Below are 22,875 nucleotides of genomic sequence, written 5' to 3'. Positions count from 1 at the left end.
CACCACCACCACCACCATCACCACCACCACCATCATCACCACCATCACCACCACCACCATCACCACCACCACCACCACCATCACCACCATCACCACCACCATCACCACCACCATCACCACCATCACCACCACCATCACCACCACCACCACCACCATCACCACCACCACCACCACCATCACCACCACCACCATCATCACCACCATCACCACCACCACCATCACCACCACCATCACCACCACCATCACCACCACCATCACCACCATCATCAGCATCATTACCGACATCACCATCATGATAACACCACAATTATTCGACATTTAATACCAGCCAAGCCTTGTTCAAGATGTTCTAGGGGTTTAAGCCATTGCATTTCCCGGGTCTATAATTAGGGATGTTATTGACCCACTTCACAGGTTAGGACATGAGGGTTGAGCCCTCTGCACCCTTCCTTCTCCTACCCTCAGCATGCTTGGGACGGTGTCAGCTCTTACCACGTCTTGTACTCTAACTACAGTCTTGATGAACCCCAACTCTGGCTCTCCAGTGAGAGGCTCTGCCCAATTGGCAGACAGACCTGTGGGGCTCTAGGATAAGTATCCTCACCAGCTCTCCACTCCTCTATGTATTAGTCATGCCCAGCCCTTGTGTCCCCACCCCTACAGGCTCAACAGGGCCAGGTCCACGGAGGAATTCCAGCTGAAGTGCCCAAGAAAGTGGGATGGGCTCCTCCAAAGAGAACCTTCCATCGACATCTGGAGATTTGAGTGCTTTCTCTACCTCTGGACTGCCTCAGTTTCCCCACCACCACTTGGTGCCCACTGGGGCTGGAATGGGGGTTCTGTCATTGGCTGGCTTGGGAGGCACTTTAAGGTCTCAGGTGCCCTTGGGAACTCTCGGGAGCCCTTTGAGCATTTGAAATGGCCTGCAGTGAAGGTGTGGGTGGAGTTCTGAAAGTGGGGCCACTTGGGTGTTCAGGATTTCCGGGCAGCCTGCCAGTTTCTATTCCAATTAAATGCCCCATTTTGCCAGCTGGTGGGCCCCTGGGCGGGAAGAGTGACGTCCGCAACTGCCTGCATCTGGATATAATTTGAGGGGGATGACAAGAAATTCATGTGCAGGGGGAGGGGCATATCTGAGATGTGGTCAGAGCAAAATCAGCCCTTTACAGTCCTCAGAAAAGAAGCGCGCCCATGTACCCTCAGTATCTCATTAGAAGTGAATACATGAGGCACAAGAGAGACAGTGGACAAAGCCCAGGCAGCCCCTCCAGCTCCAAGGTCCTTTGCCATGATTAAAGGGCATCTTGGTGCCAAGCTGACCTAGAACAGTGCTTCAGGAGAGCAGAATGGCAGAAGCCCCTGAGTGCAGGCCTCTCCACAGGTGCTTTATGGATGTGCAGACACCTCTGGAACATCTCAGAGAGCAGGTATATATAGAAAGGGGGAAGGCTGAGGTCCAGGAAGTTGAACAGCTGAGGAGGATGGCAGTGAACTCGGGAGCAAATCCAGACGGCTTCTTTGACCCTCTGGCATCCACCAGAGTTTCATGTGAAAGGAAATCCATGTGCATACACACTCATGTGCACACACTCACATGTACACACTCATGTAGACAGACAAAAACACACAGACAAATGCAGGCACGTATCTGCACACACACGCACATACATGTACACACACACACATACACGGCAACCTTAAGAGTACAAAGTGGGAGCCACGTTCATGGAGCAGAAGCTGAGAGGAAAATGAAAGACAGGCTCTCCCACCCCCATTCTGGAAGCTTCTACAGGCAGGCAACCTCCCGATAACTTTCATTTATGGAGGCAGGCCTGATGACTAGAGCAACTTCAGGAGGTGGGGGCTGTGTGGTTGACAGGACACATCAATTGGAGGTCCTGTGACCCCAAAGCAACTATCTTGGCTTGCAATCTGATTACCAGATGGATCCTTTCCCTAAGAAAAAAGGGAACTCCATGTAAGAATCAAGACAAATGGCCACCCCCTCCCGCCCATTCCTCCCTCCCATCTGGCACTGTCTGTGAACATGAGGCCGACAGTGGCAGCAGCCTTGTGTCATAGACACCAGGTATTTACAGTCTGTGGTCGGCTGTGCTGTCACTGGCTCTCAGCTTCATCCAACTGACCCGTACAGCCATTTCAAGGCACCCGTTCTCTGACACCTGTCAACTCTCTGATCTGCAAAGGATTTGTGACCGATTTCAAAGCAAATAGAAGCCCACTCAGAAATGACACCCACACTCAAACCCAAAGTCACTGAAGCTCTACTCTCAGCCTGGAATTCAACCTCCAAGTGAGTACCCATGAACCACAATTTGAGGCAGGCCTGCCAACCAACAAGAGGATGACAGATAATACCCCAACTTGAAGCCTGGGAGATGGCTCGGTGGGCAAGCACAAGGACCTGAGTTCAAATCCTCAACGCCATTTAACAGCTGGATGTTGTGACACCTGGCTGTAATCCCAGTGCTGGATCTTGACATAGGCAGGTCCCTGTCCACTGGGCAGTCTAGCCAAAATAGTGTGCTCCAAGTTTGGCAAGAGATCCTGTCTCAAAAACCAAGCTAGCCAGAGAGCCCCCAGGATCCACCCAGCCCTGCCTCCCTAATGCTGGGGTTACACACACACACACACACACACACATACACACACACACCACCTTTCTGGCTTGCTGTACATAGGAGCTGCAGATGGAACTCAGGTCCTTCCTCAAGCTCACACAGAAAGTGCTTTGCTGACCAAAGCATCTCCCTAGCTGGAAGGGTTTCTTCTGGTTCATAGTCTCAGAGGATCCCGTAAGTGTTCTCTTGCCCTCGTGTGCTTAGATAGAACACCATGGCAGCAGGAATGCATAGCGGAGGAGTGTCCCATCCCATGATGGACAGGAAGCAGAGTGTGGGGTTGGAACCAGGGACTGTCACATTCAGAGGCATGACTCAGTGACCACTTCCTCAGCACCCATTTTCAACATATCCACCAGCTACAAAACAGTAACACCAGGTGAGAGCAATCACTCAATACGAGACCATATGGGGGTCCCTTTAGATGGAAGCCATCGATGTCCTCTTCTCATATGGGCACTTGTCGTCAGGGTAAGCAATTCAGGATGACACAGCTCAGACACATGCGCAGACTCCCTGTTCCAAATCGTACCACGCTCACAGAGACTAGGCTGGGAGCTACTTGATTCTGCAAGAGACAAGAAGGGCGATGAGAGTGAGCACTCAGCAGCTCAGAGCACTGACTGCTCTTGCAAAAGACCCAGGCTAGATCTCTAGTACCCACAGAGCAGCTCACTGTCTGTAACTCTAGTTCCTAAGGATCCAATGTCTTCCCCTGACCTCTGAGGGCACCAGGCACACACATGCAGACAAATACCCATACACATAAATATTAATTTATTTATGTATTTATTTATTTATTCATTTATTTGGGTTTTTCAATATCAGGTTTTCCTGTGTAGCTCTGGCTGTCCTGAAACTTGTTTTGTAGGCTGGCCTCAAACTCAGAAATCTGCCTGCCTCTGCCTCCTGAGTGCTGGGATTAAAAGCGTGCGCCACCACTACCCAGCTAAATTTAAATGTAAACAAATAAAATAGTATACTGCGGAGGCAAAATGATCAAATATCATCTTTAGAGGAAAAAAAACTTGGTTTTACATCATTGACTCATTTACATAATTTACATCATTTAACAGGAGAGGACAAGTGTGTCTGTTTCACCACATCCAGCATCTCACACAAGGGATTCAAGTCTGGGATGGCCCACATCCACAGCTGAGGCTGGCATCCCTGAGTTCCTTGCTGGGCTATGGTAGGCAGGAGCCTGTTTTAGCTTGAGCTCCCTCACAATATGGTGGACGGGATTCAGAACGGAGAAGCTAGATGAAAGCCATATGGCTTTGGTTGACTTTGGCTTAGAAGCTATCAGCAGCCATTCTGCCAACTGCTCCATCAGAGTGGCATCAGAGCCTGGGCTCAGGGGAAGGGACACAGGAGATTTGCTCAACAGAAACTATAAGCTTGGTGTGGCAAAAAGCTGGTGCAATAGGAGACCCGCGGATGCAGCTGTCTTTGGGGGCAGCCACCAGCTCTGGCATCTCAGTAGGATTCTAGAACTTTGCCTGAGCCTACCCTTCCCCCACCAATCCTCAAGTGCAATATCTCATGCTCAGGTATTCTAGGGCAAGGGTCTCTTTACTCTGCTCAGTAGGTGGTAGCCACAAAGAACAGGCCACTGAGAGACATGGGCATCAAAATCCAGCTGCTGGAGCCTCTCTGCTGACTCCCTGTAGCACCCTGGCCCCTGTGTGTCCCTGGTGGGCGGATGGGAAGTTTGAGCAGCCCAGGCTCCAAGGCAATGTGATTCTTGTTGGATTGCCTCATCCCCCAGAGGGCATTGATAAATGGTGAGATAAGCCACTAATTCCTGGGTGCTACTGTCAGAGACACAGTGTCTACTGAAGTGCACCCAGCTCCTTATCACACCAAGGACAGGCTGATGTCACCCCACTGAGGGTGGCAGAGGGGCTGAAAACTCTAATGGATTTGTCCCATCTAGATAAGACAGTCTCAGGCCCCCCATAACATGGTAATTCACTTTTCAAGCAGGCTTAAGGGAAATGCTTGAGGCAGGGGAGCTGATTAGTCCCTGGTGGCAGCTGTTTTTCTAAGGAAACAGCATCCTAGAATATTCTACATAGAAAGGCAAGCAGGAGCAGCCTCAGTGAGGATAACAAGGGTCATCTTAGAGAGAGGTTCAGGCAGGGCATGGCGGTGCACACCTTTAATACCACTACTTGGGAAGCAGAGGTGAGTTTGAGGCCAGCTTAGTCTACATAGTAAGTTCCTGGACAACCAGGACTACAGAGAGAGCCCCTGTCTTAAAAGAGAAAGAAAGAAAGAAAGAAAGAAAGAAAGAAAGAAAGAAAGAAAGAAGGGAGGGAGGAAAGAAGGAAGGGAGGGAGAGAGGGGGAGGAGGAAGGAAGGAAGGAAGGAACAAAGGAAGGAACAAAGGAAGAAAGAGAAAAAAGAAAAAGCCCAGTTGTCTGAGTTTTAACCCAGCCCTTGTAAGCTGTGCTCCAGTGAGTGAATCCCTGGGCATTCTGAGCCTCAATCTGTTCATCTGTGAAACTGGATGAGCCAATGCTGCTGTCAGACTAAAATGTGGCACCAGGGAAGGGATAAACATATGTGACTAGCAAGGGAGTTCCAAATTAGAGCCAGGACCCTGGGTTCACATCCCAGCACAGGCACTCACTGACGGGAGGCTCAAGCTAGTTAACATAACCGAGTTAGCTAGTTACCTAAACCAAGTCACTTTCCACGTATGTGTGTAGTATGCATGTGTTTGTATGTTTTTGAATGAGTGCACGTGTGTGGGGCGTGCACATGCATGTAGCAACCTGAAGCTTCTGCTGGGAATCATCTTCAACCACTCTTCATCCTTGGTCATTGAGGCAGGGTCTCTGGATGAAAGCCAGAGCTCACCTGTGTGGCTACTCTTGCTCTGGGGATCCTGTCTCTACTCTGAGGCTGACCCCAACCTTTGGGGTATTTACATGGATTTCTGGGATGCTGAAGTCCACTCCTTACAGTTGTCTAGCAACCACATGAATCACTCAGCCATTTCCCATCCCACTAACTTTCCCACTTAAAGAAGAAAAGAAAGTTCAAACAGACCCTGACTTACTAAGCATTTTGTCTTCCTCTCCCACAGTGCGTATGCAACGTTCGTTCAGTAGAAACTGTTTCAGGGCTGGGGCTGCGGCTCAGTTGGTGGAGTCCAGCATGCCCAAGGCTCTCCTCAGCAGCATGGTGCTGCATGCCTGTCATTCCAGCACTGGGGAGGTGGAGGCAGGAGGATCAGAAGTTTGGGCTCACCCTTGGCTCCAAACCTAGTGTGTGGCGAGCGTGAGCTACATGATACCCTATGCAAAAACAAAACAAGTGTACTTGCAGTTTTGAGTTTACTGTCTCCTCAGGCCAGTGGTAGGATGTGGTCTGAATGTCTCTCATGTCTCTGGCCAGCAGAGTGACCCTGGCATCAGCCAGGGGTCACAGGGTGGGAGAGGGTAGGAGATTGTGACTCACTTTCCACTTCTGGTGGGTTCAGCCTGAAGTAGGCTTTCAGGAGGCAATCCCACTGAAAGTTGGGAAGTATCTGTATATTCCAGGAAGGGAGAATTCCCAATCTGACCAGGCTTCAGGAAAGAAGTCACTCACAGTGTCACAGAGGTGGCATCTGGACAGTTTTACTACAGACTAACGCTGGCTCCTCTCATCTGCCTACTTGTATAGCCCAACACCAGGGCCATAAGAACTGATCAGAAGACAGGATCACCTTTTATGGGACCACTGCGGGGGATTTCTCTATAGGCACAGCCAGCTTTCCACAGAACTGACCGGACCCACAACCACACCCCTCAGATTCATTTCCCCTTGGACTCTGCACAGTGCCTCCTCTCCCTGAATGAAGGAAAAAGCAAAGCCAAGACAACAGCGTCCTTTGCCACCACCCTCACATGCCACTCTGAAACACAGAAACGAAGCCCAAGCCTAGGGACAGTGCATAAGAGGAGGACAAACAGCAGTTAGTACCTGAGGACCCAGAGATGGACCACGCTCATCTGAGGGCCCAGAGATGTTCCATGACCATCCTCCAACTTTTCCCAGGGGGAACCCCACCACCACCAAATGATGGGAAAACCAGATCAACCATCAATAGACCTTAAGTCAGCTCCTGACATTACAAAACTCAAGAGTCAAGGTCTCTTCATTCCAGGACAGCATAGAATCTGTAATCACCATTCTCAAGCAAGAAACAGAAGCAAGTATCCCCAGCATTTACACAAAGAGCTGGATGGAGCAACTCTGTTCTGTAATCCTAGTGCCGATGAGAAGGGAGACAGAGACACGTGGATCCCTAGAAGCCTGGGGAGATAGCCTGGCCTAAGTGAAGTTCCAGGCTGGTAAGAGAGCCTACCCCAAACAAAAGGGGGAATGCACATAAAGAAAGAAGCTGGGACTGTGCTCTGACCTCAACACTGCACCACACAAGTATACACCTGCACCCACAGAGGTGCATCATACAAACACACATACACACACATACATAATACATGCACACACAAAGATGAATAACACATGCGCACATACATAAATACATACACAAATGCATAATACATGCACACATACATAAATGCATAATACATGCACACATATACAGATACATATACAAATACATACTACATCCACATATACATAAATGTGTAATACATGCACACACACCTGACACCATACTCAAATGCATTCATACATACATACGCACACACAAATGCACATGTGCATACAATTAAATGTACACATATATGTTTACACACAGAGAAATGCACATGCGTACACAAAGATGTACATGCATGTAAACATACAGAGACACACATGTGTGTACACACATGCACATGAAATTGGAGCAAAAATAGAGATATGAGACTGCACTAGACAAGTCTCAGCCAGTAACGTCCCCACAGAGTGACCAGCAGTGTTGCCCACCCAGGAGCTTCCTCCTGTGCCAGAAACTTTCTTACCAAGCTACTCCTCCCTCCCCAAGGGGTGAGCCTGTGGTTATCTCCAGAGATGCTGATTCACCAAAACCAATGCCAAAATTAGTCTTAGGCAACTTGACCTTTGCTCTCAAAATGCCAAAAGTTTTTCTGGAGAATCCAAATTGGAGCAGGAGCTCCTGTATTGGGTGTGGAGGAACCCCAGTGAACCTGAGATCAACACAGGAGATAACAATACGGTTTTCACTAAGAATCCAGCACACAGCAAGAAGTGTGAGAAACTGTGTCAGAGGTCAGAGTCATTCGTGTTCTCACCCAGAGGGAAAGGGTTCAAGCCACTCTGATGATGTCAAGACTTCTGATTTTACATTTCGCATGGTGGAACCACAACCTTGACCCTCTACCCGACCCTGTCCTGGGAGAGAAGTCCTTGGCAGAGCCAGTGTCACCAAAGCATCCCCTGGAAAAATAAAAGGCCACTCTGGAAACCGTCAGAAAACATTAAAGACTAAAAGTACATTTGGAGTCATCACAATTCAGGGTCATGAGTCTACTCTGTTGAGAGCTGCTGTAGATAAGGGGTCTGATCATTGAATTAGCTGGGAAAATGAAAAAAATCCTGAAATTCATGGCTGAAAATATTGCATTTCTGAGCCAAGACTGTTTGCTGTTAAAAGGGAAGGATGGCCTGGCTTATCCATGAACAAAGGCAATTTGCTGAGAATCTGGATAGGTTGGAGTGAAAGATGAAAGGGGAGATCTATTTAGACATACGAGCTCACCAGCCGGTCCCTGCAAAAATGCAGAGATTTGAGATCAATCAGAGAGCTAACACAGATTGAAAGGTTACAGCACACAATGAATGACATCATGTGGCCAGGTCTCGGCAGTAATATATGATGAGCCTGCTGATAACGCAATACCAGCCCAGCTGTCGAGCTGCACAGTGAGGTGTCCACAGGAGACAGCCCAGCTCTCCCATCTGCAGTGGCGCTTGGGGTCAGCTTGCTAAGGCTGTGAAGGAAACCTACCTGCAGCCGATGAGAAGCCCACTCCTGCTCTGAAACTGTAGATTTCTGTCCAGTCCATAGATCTACTGGCAGGCTACAAAGCTGGGGACATCGCAATCAGACTGCAGAAGGGTGAGCCCAGAACTCTTCAGGGCATCTATATCTTTGAAATGAGCCCATTTTTCAGTCTTGCAAAAAATAGATTGGGAAGGGCCTCCAAGTGTAACTGGAGCTGGGAAACTGTTTCTGTACCAATGGGGAAGCAAAGGTGGGTAGCTCACCTTTAGTGACACTTGTCAGAGCCTTCTGAATCACACATAAATTGACACGCATTCAAGAAACACAACTTTTGTGTGAAGGTGTGGGGACAAAGAGGTGGCCCAGGAAAAGTAAGAGACTGTTATCAGTAGAGTGTCGGGAAGGACCCCTGGATGTGGGGGAAGGCATGCGGCATCTAGTCTGGCAGGCTTGGAAGATGGCTCTATGGAGCGTGGTACTACCTGTCCACAAAAGCAGACACAGATGGTGACCACAGCCTACTTACTTTCCAAAGACTGTCCCTGAAGATATCACCAATATATCCACTAATGTGAATCTGGAAGACAGGGCTTCAATATATAAGTGTGGGAATCCGTGGTTTAGAGGGTGATATAATTCAATCCATAGCAATCAAATCCAGAATGTGTTTTCCTGAGGGCAAGGGTATTTACTAGACTCAGAAAGTTTGCTGTTAATATTTGAATCCAATGGAGAGTGTTCAACTCAGCTTATTCTGAAGGTCCCCATACTGTTCTTCCTTTTACTTTAAAATAAGCTCAGCCATTGACCCTATCTTAGTTTCCTAGTGACTCTCTGTCTTTGTTCTCATGAGGTCAACATTTTGAAGAGGAATGTGAAGTGTTTGTCTATGCTGGCTGGTCAGTGAGTCTCTGGGGATCCACTTGCCTCTGTCCCCAGGGCTGGGCTGCAGATACATACTGTCATGCCTGGCTTTAGTGTGGGTGCTGGGATCTCAACTCAGGTCCTCATGCTTGTGCTATGAATTGTTCCTCAATTTGTATCCACCCACACAAGATGCCTTTGACATGGACGCCACACAGGAGTGATACTCCCCACCCCCAGCTATATCCCATCAGGAGCATGTGACATTCTACTTTCTGTGACCCTAACTTTAATCACTAGACTGGAGAGTGCTTCTCCTGTAGAGTCATTAGGCTGGGGAGTGCTCCCCTTATGGAGTCACTAGGCTGGGGAGTGCTCCCCCTGTGGAGTCACTAGGAAAGGTTTTCTCTGTAAAGTCAGTAAACTGGGAGCATTCTCTCTGTAGAGACACTAGGCTGTGGAGGGTTCCCTTTGTGGAGTTGCTAGGTTGGTAAGTATTTCCCCTATGGAGTTACTATGCTCGCCCTGTAAAGTCACTAGGCTGGGGAGTGTTGCCTCTGTGGAGTAACCAGGCTGGGAAGTGCTCCCCCGTGGAACCACCAATCTTCTCTTGGGATGTGCTTACTCAACTAGGAAGAAGTGTGGGAGCACCTAAAGACTTTACTCCTTGGAGCTGGAGAAATTGCTGGACAAGGATGAGAATCTGAGTTCAAATCCCAGTACCCACACAAAAGCCAGGCATGACAATATGTGTCTGCAGCCCAGCCCTGGAGGACATAGGCAAGTGGATCCCTGGAGACTAACTGGCCTGCCAGCATAGGCAGATCAGTGAGCTCCAGCCTCAATGAGAGACCCTGTCTCACACACAAGGTGGAGAGTGATAGACAAAGACACCGTCTATCAACTTCTGACCTCTGTATGCACACACCATACATGATGTACACACATCCAGACACCACACACACATACACACACATGCACACACAATTCTTACACTTTCCCAGCAGAGTGCACAACCCTTAGTGACTATGATTCTTGCCTGAATCATTCATTACTCTGCTGGCTATGAATGTGACTTTCTAACTCATTCATTCACTGCTCCCCCAGTGCAAAGAAGAGCTCTCTCCCCACAGCTTATTCACTCATCCCATCTGTTCATGTGCCTGGGTAAGGCCTGTGGGATCTTGTTTTGAGGACTAGGTTCAGAGCTCTCAGTCTGGGCTATGGGCATGGGCTCCCTTCAAGCTAACCACTTGTCTTCTGATTCACCCCCGTCATGGAAAGCTCTTGTCTCTCACTGGTGAGCTTCAGAGAGCAGGGGAGCATCTTCAAAGGACACACAACAGTCACACATCTGTGTGTTTCATGAGGGGACAGAAGTCTGATCACTTCCAACAGGTCTTAGGGAATCTATCGTCTCCCCTAAACACAAGGAGACTCTAGACCATGAATGTGAATGGACCCTCTATCCTGACCCAGGCACAATCTCAGCCGAGGTCCAAACTTGACCATGGTGGACAGCGGCATCGTTTCAGCCCCTAAGCAGATCTTCCTTCTTCATCCACCTAGGGTAAGCTTGACTGGACAGAGCTGTACCACAGGAACCAGTAACTCAATGTGACTTCTGGTTTGTCCCTGAGGATGACTCCGGGGAAGACTGGCATATGAAGTAGTAGTTGTGTGGAGAAGGTCTGTTCCCAGTATGTACAGCACTATCCAGACAGAACAGCCAAGAAGCCCTCTTTACTGGTGGGGGACTTCCTCTCCCTCCCATCTGGGGCCAAGGCCTGGTGGGAACTTGCAGAGCATCGCTAGGCCACCTGGGAAAGACAGCAAGTCTGAGACTGCTGGTCTCTGACTTCTGAGTGTCCAGCTTCTGAGGGTTGAAACATGAAGGGAGGAAGCTAGATCCCAGACACCAGGCCTCCTGGAGCCTAGCAAGGAATCCTCGTGTCCTCACCCACTAACTGAGGTGATGAGGACTCAGCAGCCCTTGGTGTAAGACAGGCCACCCCGCCAGGAGCTTGGTATTTTCGAGGGTCTGGCAGAGCACGTAGCTCCTCACAGAGTCAGTGTAGAAGGAGTAGAGAACAAGTGGGTATAGCATGGTCCTCCAGGTTACCTCAGGGACACACACTCTGCAGTACCCGCCTCTCTCCCTGTGAACACATGCTCAAAGCATGACTGACAGCCAGGCCTAGAGTGGCTGTCACCGGGAGACGTGAGGAAGGTACAAATGATGTTACCTTCCTTGTCACCTGTGTCTCAATGTCTCTGTCTTACAGTAGCAGTAGTAGCACACAGCCGTTCAAGGACAGTCAGGAAGTCACAGCCCCGTGCTGGGGTCAGCAGAAAGTGGGCTGCTACTAGTGGTCCTCAGCCCACAACATGGCACCCATAAACATGGCACCCAGAAATAGAGAGCCAGAGTGAGGGTCAGGCTATGTCCTGCCCTGCCTGGTAGGCGAGAGTTCCCACAGAGCAGGCCCATTGTCTGTAAGCTCTTATCTGCCAAGGCAGACATCCCTTTCATAGACATCTGCCACCCCTTGTCCCAGCTGGTCTTGGGTTTCCACTGGAGGGAAAGGCTGGAGTTGGAATAAGGAGTTACAGCCAAAGAGGGCAGCTCTGTTTGCGCACGGCATGCCAGGCATGGCTCCCACGGGCTCGGGTGTCTGGCTGCACAGGTGGCAGGAGGGATGAGCCTCTGCTCCCGGGCTGCAGTACCTCCCCCTGCTCGGCTGTCCCCCACCGCTCCTTCCTTTCCCCTTCCCTCCTTTTTGCTTCTTTCATGTGTGTCTACACATGTGCACATGAGCGGAGGGCATGGGTGTGCCTGTGTGCACATGTGCCTGTGGAGGCTGGAGGGTGTGAGCTGTCTTCAGTCACCCCCCCTTTTCCTAACCTGTATTGTCTTTATTATTGGTGTGTGAATGAGAGATGGGGGTGTCAGAAAACAACGTTTGGGAGTCATTTCTCTCCTCCTATCATGGCTTCTGGGGATAGAACTCAAGTCATTAGGCTTGGTTGGCAAGCCCCTTTACCTGGTGAGCCATCTCGCAGGCCCTCTGCCTTATTTGTTGAGTTTCTTGCCCTTGAAGTTCACTGATTTGGTGAGGCTGCCTTGCCATTGAGTCCCAGGGATCCACCTGGCTCCCCCCCAGCACCGGCTTAGCTTTTTACATGAGTGTTATAGATCCAACATGGGTCTTCATGCAGCACTTTACAGCTGAGCCACCTACCCAGCCCTTCTTCCTTCTTTTCCCTTCCCTCCTCTGCATCCCTCCTCCCTCTTCTCCATTCCTCTCCCTGCCTCCTTCCCTCCCTCCTTCCCTCTTCTTTTCAACAGGTATCTAGGCATCTCATGGATTCTAACTATTAGTAGGAGCTTCCCTTGATTCACAGGTAGCTTATAATTCAAAGCTCAAGCAGACAATGTCACAATAGAACCTGACTTGGTTCAGGGCTGTGGAGCCTGGAGGGTCACCTACCCTAGTCAGCCTGGCCAACTTACTCCTAGCTCCTGGGAAGAAGATCCTATGGTCAACACTGACTACTAAACAGTAAAGGACAGGCAACATGGGAGGGTAGGAGAGGACCATGGCAGAGGGGAGGTGCAGAGAGAGAGGCTGAGAGAGCCCACAGGGCTAGTGCGGGTGGGGCTGCACCCAGAGGAGGGTCAGGCTGAGCTCTGTCACAGCTCCAGCTGGAGGGTGATGTTGCCTTCTCACCTGAGTTTCAACCTTTCTGTCTCACAGGGGTAGTATCAGAACGGGCTCATGACTAAGGCTCACTTAATACTGCTTATCAATCTTAATACTGCTGACGGGTGGGGTGGGGGAGTGGGTTGTGGGGAGTGGGAGGTGGGGGTATGGTAGCGGTGAGACAAGCTGGTAGCAAGAACTGGGGAAAGGTGAAACAGGCTTGAGTACAGACAGACAGACAGACAGACAGGAGGAAGGATGGAAGGAGTAGCAGTGACCCATGGTCCTCCTTTGTGACCTCAGGGGAGGTAATGGTAGGGTGACTGCAGCAGGGTGGGAAGAGGGCAGGGAGACCGTGCAAACCTGGACACCACAGTGGCTCAGTGGTGGCAACTGGGAAGTGGGGGAGGGTATGTAGGAAAGGCATCACAGAAGGGTTCTATACTGGAGAACAATGGCTGAGGGCCAGGGACCTTGCCAAAAATGTGGCAAGCAGCAGCCAGACCTCCCCTTCATGCTCTTGAGGGCCCTCCTCTGAGCTCTGATCCAGTCCACTGAGAGAAGAGTAAGGAAACATCAGGTGAGGTGTGGACACAGGGGCACCCCAGAAGCATCCTGAACATTCTACGGTTCCTGCACAATGGGCCTCACAGGTGCCCCGCTGTCAGGAGCTGACAGCCAAGGCCCCTCCTTAAAAAGCAGCTTCTAACCCAGAGGCAGAGATCAAAACAACAAACAGAAAAACAGCTGTGGGTCCAGAGGCTTTTCAGGAAAAACAAAAGTCTGTCTGAGGGCTGGGGTGTGGCTTGGTGAGCAGTGCCTGTCTGGCATGTCTTCTGAAGCCCTGGGTCCTGTCCCCAGCCCAGCACGGGTGGTGGCCCGTGTCTGTAATCCCAATATTTGAAGGCACAGGGAAGAGAAGTCATTTTAGGCTATATGGTGAGTTTGAAGCCAGCCTGAACTGCATGACACCATAGCCTCTAAGGCACCTACACTCACAGGCATCCTCCCTGCTCCCCAACACACACACACGCTTTAAAAATAAAATCGTTTTTAGAAAGCAAACAGTGGCACTGTGCCTTTGACCATCCACGGAAGGATTGGCTCCTGACCCAAGGCCAGAGTAAGAACAGAATGGGACCCCTTCCAATGTATGACTCAAAGCCATGCTGCATGGCCATTCAGCAGCTACGGGAAAGTGGGCTCTACCCATGGGGGGACAATACCAAGACAGAGGAGCTGGGCACAGAGCTGCAGAAGACCCTGGGAGGGTCGCAGCATACTCAATAGGAAGCCAGTGGTGCAGGTGACGGTGTATGCCTCAACCCTCCTTCTGGTGAGCTGGGGACAGCCAGACTCTGCTTGACTTGTCATGATCTCCATGCTGTCGCATTCTAGGTCTTCTTCCTCCAGCTGCCCCTGCCCATGGGGAACACTCCTCCCTCCAGCTGCCTCCACCTAAGAAAAGCACTTCCCTCCTGCTCATCAGGGGCTCACTCTTCAGGGGTCAGCCCTGCACCCCAAATTCACCAGGAAAGCCCTGCCAACACCAGAAACTCTCTGTAGCTCTGAGGCCAGGATCAGATCACACTGCAAACCTCCTGGCCCCTGCTGTGTCCCCACTGCTCTACATTACCATGTCACCTGCTGCCCGGTACCTACTAGCCACTGAGGACTGTGGCCAACTCTGGGCCTGTTTCTGAGCTCCAGGGAGGGACCAGGACCCGCTGAAGAACACTTGTGCAGTCAGCAAAGGAATGCTCCCCTGCACATTTTGGTCTTCAAAAGGTACTGGCCCATCCAGGTGGCTGTCTGCTTTTGCTCTGGGACTGTCCTCAGAGGTGGAAGTCCTGTCTGTATCTAGCTCTTGCCATGGCCTGCCAAGCCTCAAGGTCACTCACTGTCCATGGACCCCTCACCATTACCGGTCCAGAGCCTAGTGCTAGGCAGATCACCAAGGAGACAGAGATGGTTGGCCTCTCTAGGGTAAGTCACGGCCATGCCTATGGGTGGAAACTCAGCCCACTAGGCTAGAAGCAGGAAGCTCTTACATCTTGAGATTTTTCCAGTCAAACCTATTTGGAAGGCTGGTGGGAACATCTGGCAAAGTGAGCACCATGAACACAGAAGGAACAAGGAAAATACAACCAGGCAAGTGGATTTTTCTAGAGCGACCCCTGCTGGTGGGGGAAGTGACAGTAGGGCTGCCTGCCAGCCACTGGGCTTAGGGAAGCAAGACATCCTGAAAGTACACATGCTTGGCCTGGTGAGCATTACTGTGGGTGATCCAGTAACTAAGTCACAGAACCAGATAGCTTGATAAGCAGGCAAAACAGGGCTGGAGGGATGGCTCAGGGGTAAGAACTCCTGACACTCTTACAGAGGACCAGAGTTCAGTTCCAAGTACTCATATAGGGCAGCTCGAAACTGCCTGTAACTTCAACCCCATGAACACCAGCACTCACATGGATACACTCACACACACATACACACACACACACACACACACACAGAGAGAGAGAGAGAGAGAGAGAGAGAGAGAGAGAGAGAGAGAGAGATACACATTGAAAGGAAAACAAAAATAAGGTCCAGGCCTGGTGGTGCATGCTTTTAATTCCACAACTTGGGAGGCAGAAGCTGACAAATTTTTGTGAGTTCAAGGCCAGCCTACTCTACATAGGAAGTACAAGTTCAGACAGGGCTACAGAGTGAGACCCTATCTCAAAATGAATAAAATAAACACATAGAACAACTTCAGCATGAACCATGTCCCTGGAGGATCTTAGATCCCCTGAGATTCACAAAGACCTTGGAGATCATGCAGCAGAGACAGGCCACAGATCCATCCATCCTCCATCAGAACCAGACACACCCCAAGAAGTACATCTACGTGCCCCTCCCAGAAAGTCCCTGCCCACGTGTGCTGCAAAGACAAGAACAAGGCTGCCCCCATGCTGCTAAGCTTCGTGTGTTAGCCTGCGAGAGCCACGGGATGCTCAGGGGCCCAGGCACCCATGATGGGTGTCTCCTGGAGGGTTCTGGGATATGATTCACATTCATACTTGGAGACTTTGAGTAGGGAGTCCTCTCCTGTGTGTGGGCCTCACTCATCAGCTGGAGCACTGAACGGTATCCAAAGCTCCACAGAAGCAATTTCCCCAGCAGATGGCTTTAGATGGAAAGTCGAGCCTGTGAGGCCACCCTGCAGGCTGCGGCCTCCTCCACGGAGCCTGCCAACTCCAGACAGATCCAGCTGCACATCTAGTTCCTTATCTCCTTCCTCCCACCAGCTCTTCTGCCTCCGTCTTCCTCCTCCTTCACCTCCCTCCTCTACTTGCTCCCCCAACTCTTCTTCCCCTTCCTCCTCATCCTCCTCTCCCTTCTCTTCCTGCCTTCTTTTCTCACCCTCCTAGGCTAACGTCAAAACCCTCACAGTTTGGATCTAACCTGCCTTGGCATTGTTTATCTCTCACATCTCCGCCATGTATGAAGCGTTAAGATCAGCATGCCCAAGTTCTGGGAAACAGATGAATCCGCCAGGGAACTGGTTGGCTGTGTTTCTGAGCCTCAGTTTTGGAGAGTCAAAGCTGCAGGACAGGCTGGCTGGGACTCTGCCCCGGTGACCAGCCTCCTGGGGTACGTGTATCTAGGATGCCCTGCTGAGGGTCACATCTTGAATTAGCCCTCTGGTTTTCAGGCCTTGCTTACCCTGCATATTTGGCCTGGAGCATCAGTCCCTCACTCATCTGCCTCTCAGAACCATAGTCATCTCCCTCCCTCCGTGGGTGTGCTTCCCTGGCACCCTGCTGCCATGTACTGCCCAAGACTGCCCTCCCATATGGTAGCTGTTTCCCCACATTGATTTCTCCCCCATTCGGTATGGAGCTGCTGTGAGCAGGGACCAGCCCAGCTTCCCAGTGCAGACGCCTGCACAGGGGCCAGCACATACTGTTGCTTGCTAATGGGGAAAGAGCCCCTTGAGGTTGCTAGGGAAAAGAGCCCCCTGCGGCTGCTGGCACCCAGAGGCCCCCAAGCCTTTCCTGACACCCGCACCCAGCAGCCGGGGGGATCCCTGGGCAGGCGCAGCTGGCTTAAAAAGGAAGCGCACGGTTTCAAAGCTCCCTCTGCTTTATTTTTAGAACCTGTGACTCATCCCCAGGACCAGCACTGGAGGCCAAGCAAGGAAGATGCCTGAAGCCTGGGGCCCAAACAGGGCTGAGATTTCAGGCTGTGACTTCCTACCAGTGCTGAGGTCTGTATGTCCACGCTGTCCTTGGTGATGGTACTTGAAACAGAGCAAAGCCAGCCCCTCCCCCCGCCCGTGTGCCCACCGTGGCTGCTGCAGCTCCAAGTTCACTGCTGTCCGCCTCCTGCTTTTCTTCCCTTGTTCTGTGTGACTCTTATATGCAAGATTATTGGGCCAGAAAGAGGATTTGTTAGGTAAAGGCACCTGCCGCCAAGCCTGAAGACCTGAGTTCAATCCCTAAGACCTATGAAATGGAAAGAAAGAATCAACTCCAGCAAGTTGTTCTCTGATACACACACACACACACTCACACACACACACACTTTCTCTCTCTCTCTCTCACACACACACACACACTCATACACTAAATAAATAAATAAATAAATAAATAAATAAATAAATGTAACAAATAGGGTCTTTGATGCTGTCTCCTCTAGCTATAGTTTGAGACAGTTAAAGTGTGCCCCTAAGGGTCGTGTTCTCGGTCCCCAGTGTGAAAAGGTTGACACATTGCACGACCTAATGTGGAGGGACCTAATGAAAAGGTATTAGGTCATTAGGAGCCCTCCTCCAACGAGATTAAGTTTCCCAAAGGAGTCCAGTTAGCTTGCAAGAGAAGCTGTTAATAAAGAACAAGGCAGACCCCTGCCCTCTGGTCAGCTTCCACGTACTGTGGGATCTCCCACTTGCACACTCCAGACATTTCAGCCATCCTCTATGACGATATCACCAGAGCTAAGCAGATGTCTGTGCTGTGCTCTGGAACCTCTATAGTTGTTCACTAAATAAACCTCTTTCCTTCATAAACTTCCCAGCCTTGAGTATTTAATTGTAATTGCTGAGAGGAGACTAGAATGCTGTGCATATGGCCAGCAACCACACAGTGGCTCACAACCATCTGTAACGGGATTCGATACCCTCTTCTAGTGTGTCTGAAGACAGAAACTGTGTACTCACATACATAAAATAAGTAAATAAATCTTAAACAAAAAAAGGAAAGGCAAGCAATGAAACCAGCATCTCACCCTCCTGTCTCCACGCCATCTCTGCCATGATGGACGATGCCATCAAACTGTGAGGCATCAAACCATGAACCAGAATACGCCTTGCCTCCCTTAAGTTGCTTTTGTCAAGCATTTTGTCATAAGAAAAGTAATCATAACATTGGTACCAGGAATGGGGTCACTGCTGTAATAAACCTGACATGCGGTTCTTGGTCTTTTGGAACTGGAATATAAGAGGTGTGAGGGAGAGATTGGAACGTTGAGCTAGGAAAGCCCTCGAAAGCTACAGCAGGATTTAATCAGCAAGACTGGGGAGTGGGGGAGCTTAGAAGACCATTAGAATGCTGAGAGAAATGCAAAGACTGGAGGCTCATCTTATGAGATGTGAGGGGGACAAGGACTCGCTCAGGAACAGGATGATAGGCCACTGGTCGGATGATCTACCTGCATTCTCCCAATGTCCTGAAAATGTAAGTCAAGTCTAACTAAAAAGTAATGTGCTAATTAGTTTAGTGGATGAAGTCTCTAGACAGGATAGCATTCAGGCTGTGGCTTACTTACTGTTCACTGCTCTCATCCAGGTCTACAGTGAGAGAGCAACAAGCAAAGCAGAAAGGTCGGAGAATACACAGACGGGTGAGGAAACCACACGCTTGTAGCCACAGTTCAGGTTACAGACAAGGCAGTCTGGAAAGAAATTGTGATGAACCAAAGAGATTAGCACCATTAAAGAGAAATGTTACACTCTGCATGGGGACACCAGGAAAGGTATCCTGAGGGCAAGACTTCAACTTATGGAAATTCGAAGGTAACTAAAAAGAAAGAGACTGCATGAGAAAGCTAATGAAGGCTCCGAAACCCAAGGGAACTCTTTCCCAGGATTGACACACGATGGGACGGGCAGGCTCCACCCTGAGGGGGCACAGGGACTCAGCAGCTGGAGTTACATGACACTCTCTTGCAGGAATGGACTACACTAGATTGAAGAGGTCATAGAGTTTTGCACCACAGTTCCAGAACTTCACAGGGCAACGTGTGGCAAGATTTGATGTCCCTGTAGTGAGGTTCAGAGAAGTCACTACATGAAGCAGTGAGGGTGAAGCCTGTTTTGATGAAAGACCCCAGAATGTTGGAGATGCCGAGACCATTGATATCTGCTAAGAAAAGCTGCACGTATGGGGTGGGACTGGCCCAAGAGAGAGGCTGTGTGTGCTGCAGGTGGCAGAGCTGGAAGGGTGGGTTATCCAAGCCTTTGAAGCCTGGATGAGTCCAGTGTGAGCTCAGTTTGCTGGACATGAAGCTGCAGGATCTCGTGTTTGTCCCAGTGGGTTCCAGTGTTGTTTGACTGCTCTTCCTATGCCTCTATCCTCCCTTTCCAGTGTGGGAATGGTCGCTTCTTGACACTGTGTACTTACTAGACGCGTATAACTTGGATTAGGATGTTATAGGGGTCACAACTAAGACATGGCCTGAGTCTCAGAATAAACTTACACTCTGAAATGTCGGAACTGTCAAGGATCGTCTGTTAAAGACGATGGGGACATCTAAAGTTGGACTATTGCATTTTGTGTCAGGAGATGCTCATGAACCTATGGGGGCAGCAAAGTGAAGGTTATGGTTTAAAGTGATATGTCTGCGTATCAAGTTAATAAGGAGTAGACTTATAATAATTAATCCAGATTTTAAATTTGACAGAACCTAGAATCACCATGGAACCAAACCTCTGGCCATGTCTTTGAGGCATTGCCTAGATTAGGTTAACTGATGTGGGAATATGGCAAGCGCCATCTCATAGGCAAAGTCTTGTACTTTTTTTTTTTTTTAAGACTAGGTTTCTCAAGGTAGCCATGGCTGCCCTGGAACTGGATATGATGACCTGGCTAGCCTTGAACTCACAGAGATACACCTACCTCTGTCTTCCAAGTGCTGAGATTAAAGGGATGTGCCTTACGCCTGGCTCCTGGACTTTATTAAACGAAATGGAGCTGAAGGCAGTGCCAACATTCATGCCGGCTTCACATTCCTCTTTTCAGACACAGTGTGAGCAGCTGCCACACATTCCCCACCCTGGTGGAAAGTACCCTCAAACTAGGAGCCAAATAATCCTTCCTTCTTATCTTCCTTCTTTCTTCACTTCTTCCTGTCTTCCCTCCCTCCCTCCCTCCCTCATTTTCTTCCCTCTCTAAGTCACTTTTGTCATATTTTGTCACAGCCATGAGTTAAGGGATCTGGCTCTCCTACCCTTTTCTGTGACTCCAGCAGATTTGCTGGTATGCTTTGTGGCATGTTTTCTTCTTTGTTTTTCTCCTTTAAAAAGCCAGCAATCCGGGGTTAGTGAGGTGACTCAGAATAAGGGTGCTTGCAGCCAAACTTCACAATCTGAGTTCAAGTCCCAGGACCCACATGATAAAAAGAAAAAACTGGCACATCCACGCACGCACACACACACACACACACACACACACACACACACACACAGAGTAATAAATAAATGTTTTTTAATAATGTTTTTGATTTTGTTTGTTTTGAGAGAGAGTTTTACTATATAGCCCTGCCTGACCTGGACCTCACTGTACACCAGGCTGGCCTCAAACTGATAGAGAGCCACCTGCCAAATTCTAGAGTTAAAAGTGTATATCTCACTCCTATATTAAATATTTTTAATCTGGTATTTAGGTGCGATTATTAATTCAATCATTGTTTTAAGACAGGGTCCCTCTATATGAAGATTAGGCTGGCCTTGAACTCACAGAGATTTGCTTACCTTGTTCTCTTGAGTGCTAGGATTAAAGGAATATGTTACTCTGTCCAGCTCAACCAATTTTTTAATGTATTATTTATTTTTATTTTTGACACAGGGTCTTACTATGTAGCCCTGGTTGGAACTCACTATGTAAATCAGCCTGGCCTCAAACTCACATTAATTCTACTGCCTGTGACTCCTGAGTGCTAGTATTACAACCAAGCACTGTGACCCTGCTTCTTCATTCCTTCTTGTATGTGAGCATAGGCTTGGAAGGCTATGACCTCCCCTTCACAAACTGCATTGGCTGCCTCTCATGTGTTCTAATGTGCAGCATGAGGCACGCTGTCACCTGAGAGCCTCCTCTCTGTGTTCCTGTGACACACTAGGTGCCAGCTCCTACTACTCTCACCACACTGTGACGGTTTGTAGTGTATAATATATTAGTAAATTGCCATGTGTTGTTGGAGCTCATTGAAAAGTTCCCGCATTTCAGACTCATGTCTGTCTCAGTGTCATCCTCCAAGATCTGAGGATGACTGCCCTCCACCAACTCTGTGACAGGGAGGGACACAAACACCAAAGAACCCAAGGTAAAGATTCTGTGCCCTTGAGAACAACTGGAAGGTGGGCATTCCCAACAGAGGTTACTGATCCTTATCCTACAATACAAAATCCCTGCAGTTGGAAGGAGAGGCCAGAAGTTCAGCCATGGAGAGAAAGCTCCATCAGGAACTCCAGCTGATGCCTCAACTCCAGTCGATTTCTTCTGGGTGATTTCTTCTGGGTGATGTTAAGAGTTCAATCTGATGACTGTGGTGATTTAAATAGGTATGGCCCCACAGAATCGTGTTAGGGAATGGCACTGTGAGGAGGTGTGGCCTTGTGGGAGGAAGTGTGCTACTGTGGGGGTGGACTTTGAGGTCTCCTATGCTCGAGCTATGGGCATAAGCTCAAGTATGGCGCACAGTCTCCTCCTGCTGCCTGTGAATCAAGCACTGAGTCTGCCTGCGTGCTGGCATGCTTACCACCATGATGATAATGGACAGGACATCTGAAACTGTAAGCCAGCCTGAACTAAATGTTTGCCTTTATAAAAATTGCCATGGTCATGGTGTCTCTTCACAATGGAACTCTGAGACAATGGCCTCATCTCTATCTGTTGCTGTTTGTCCTTTTACTCGAAGTCCCTCCTGAGGGGACAGCACCTGTGCTGGGACTCTCCAGCAGGCTGTCTTAATGGGATGACCCCAGTCAGCAGTGCCTGACTTGATTTTTGCCTCCTATTCCTCTCCTCTCTTCTCCTCTCTTCTCCTCCTCCTCTTCCTTCTCTTCTTCCTCCTCCTCTTCCTCCTCCTTTCTCTCCCTCTCCCTCTCCCTTTCCCCTCCCTCTCCTCTCCCTCTCCCTCCCTCTCCCCTAAACCTCTTCCTCCCCCCCCCCCCCCCCCCCCCCCACCTCTCTCAAGAAACTCATTCCAAACAGAAACTATGGCTGCCATAGATCATTCCCCAAACACAATTGTCCACTGTAAACAAAAATTTAAATTGCACAGTCCTGTTAATGTTTCTAGTAATCTCATGGAAACTCACTAAAAGAAGCAGAAAATGGACTTTTACATTTTATTTCAGTGTGCCCAAAATACCACCATTTTCCTGCAGAACTCACGTGAAGCCGTTTCTGATGTGCTGTGACAAAGTCTAAGG

The sequence above is a fragment of the Grammomys surdaster genome, unplaced genomic scaffold, assembly GCF_004785775.1.
Source record: "Grammomys surdaster isolate TR1022 unplaced genomic scaffold, NIH_TR_1.0 205, whole genome shotgun sequence".
NCBI lineage: Eukaryota > Metazoa > Chordata > Mammalia > Rodentia > Muridae > Grammomys > Grammomys surdaster.
The sequence above is the reverse complement of the archived record's forward strand: the minus strand, read 5'-3'. Positions refer to the sequence as shown.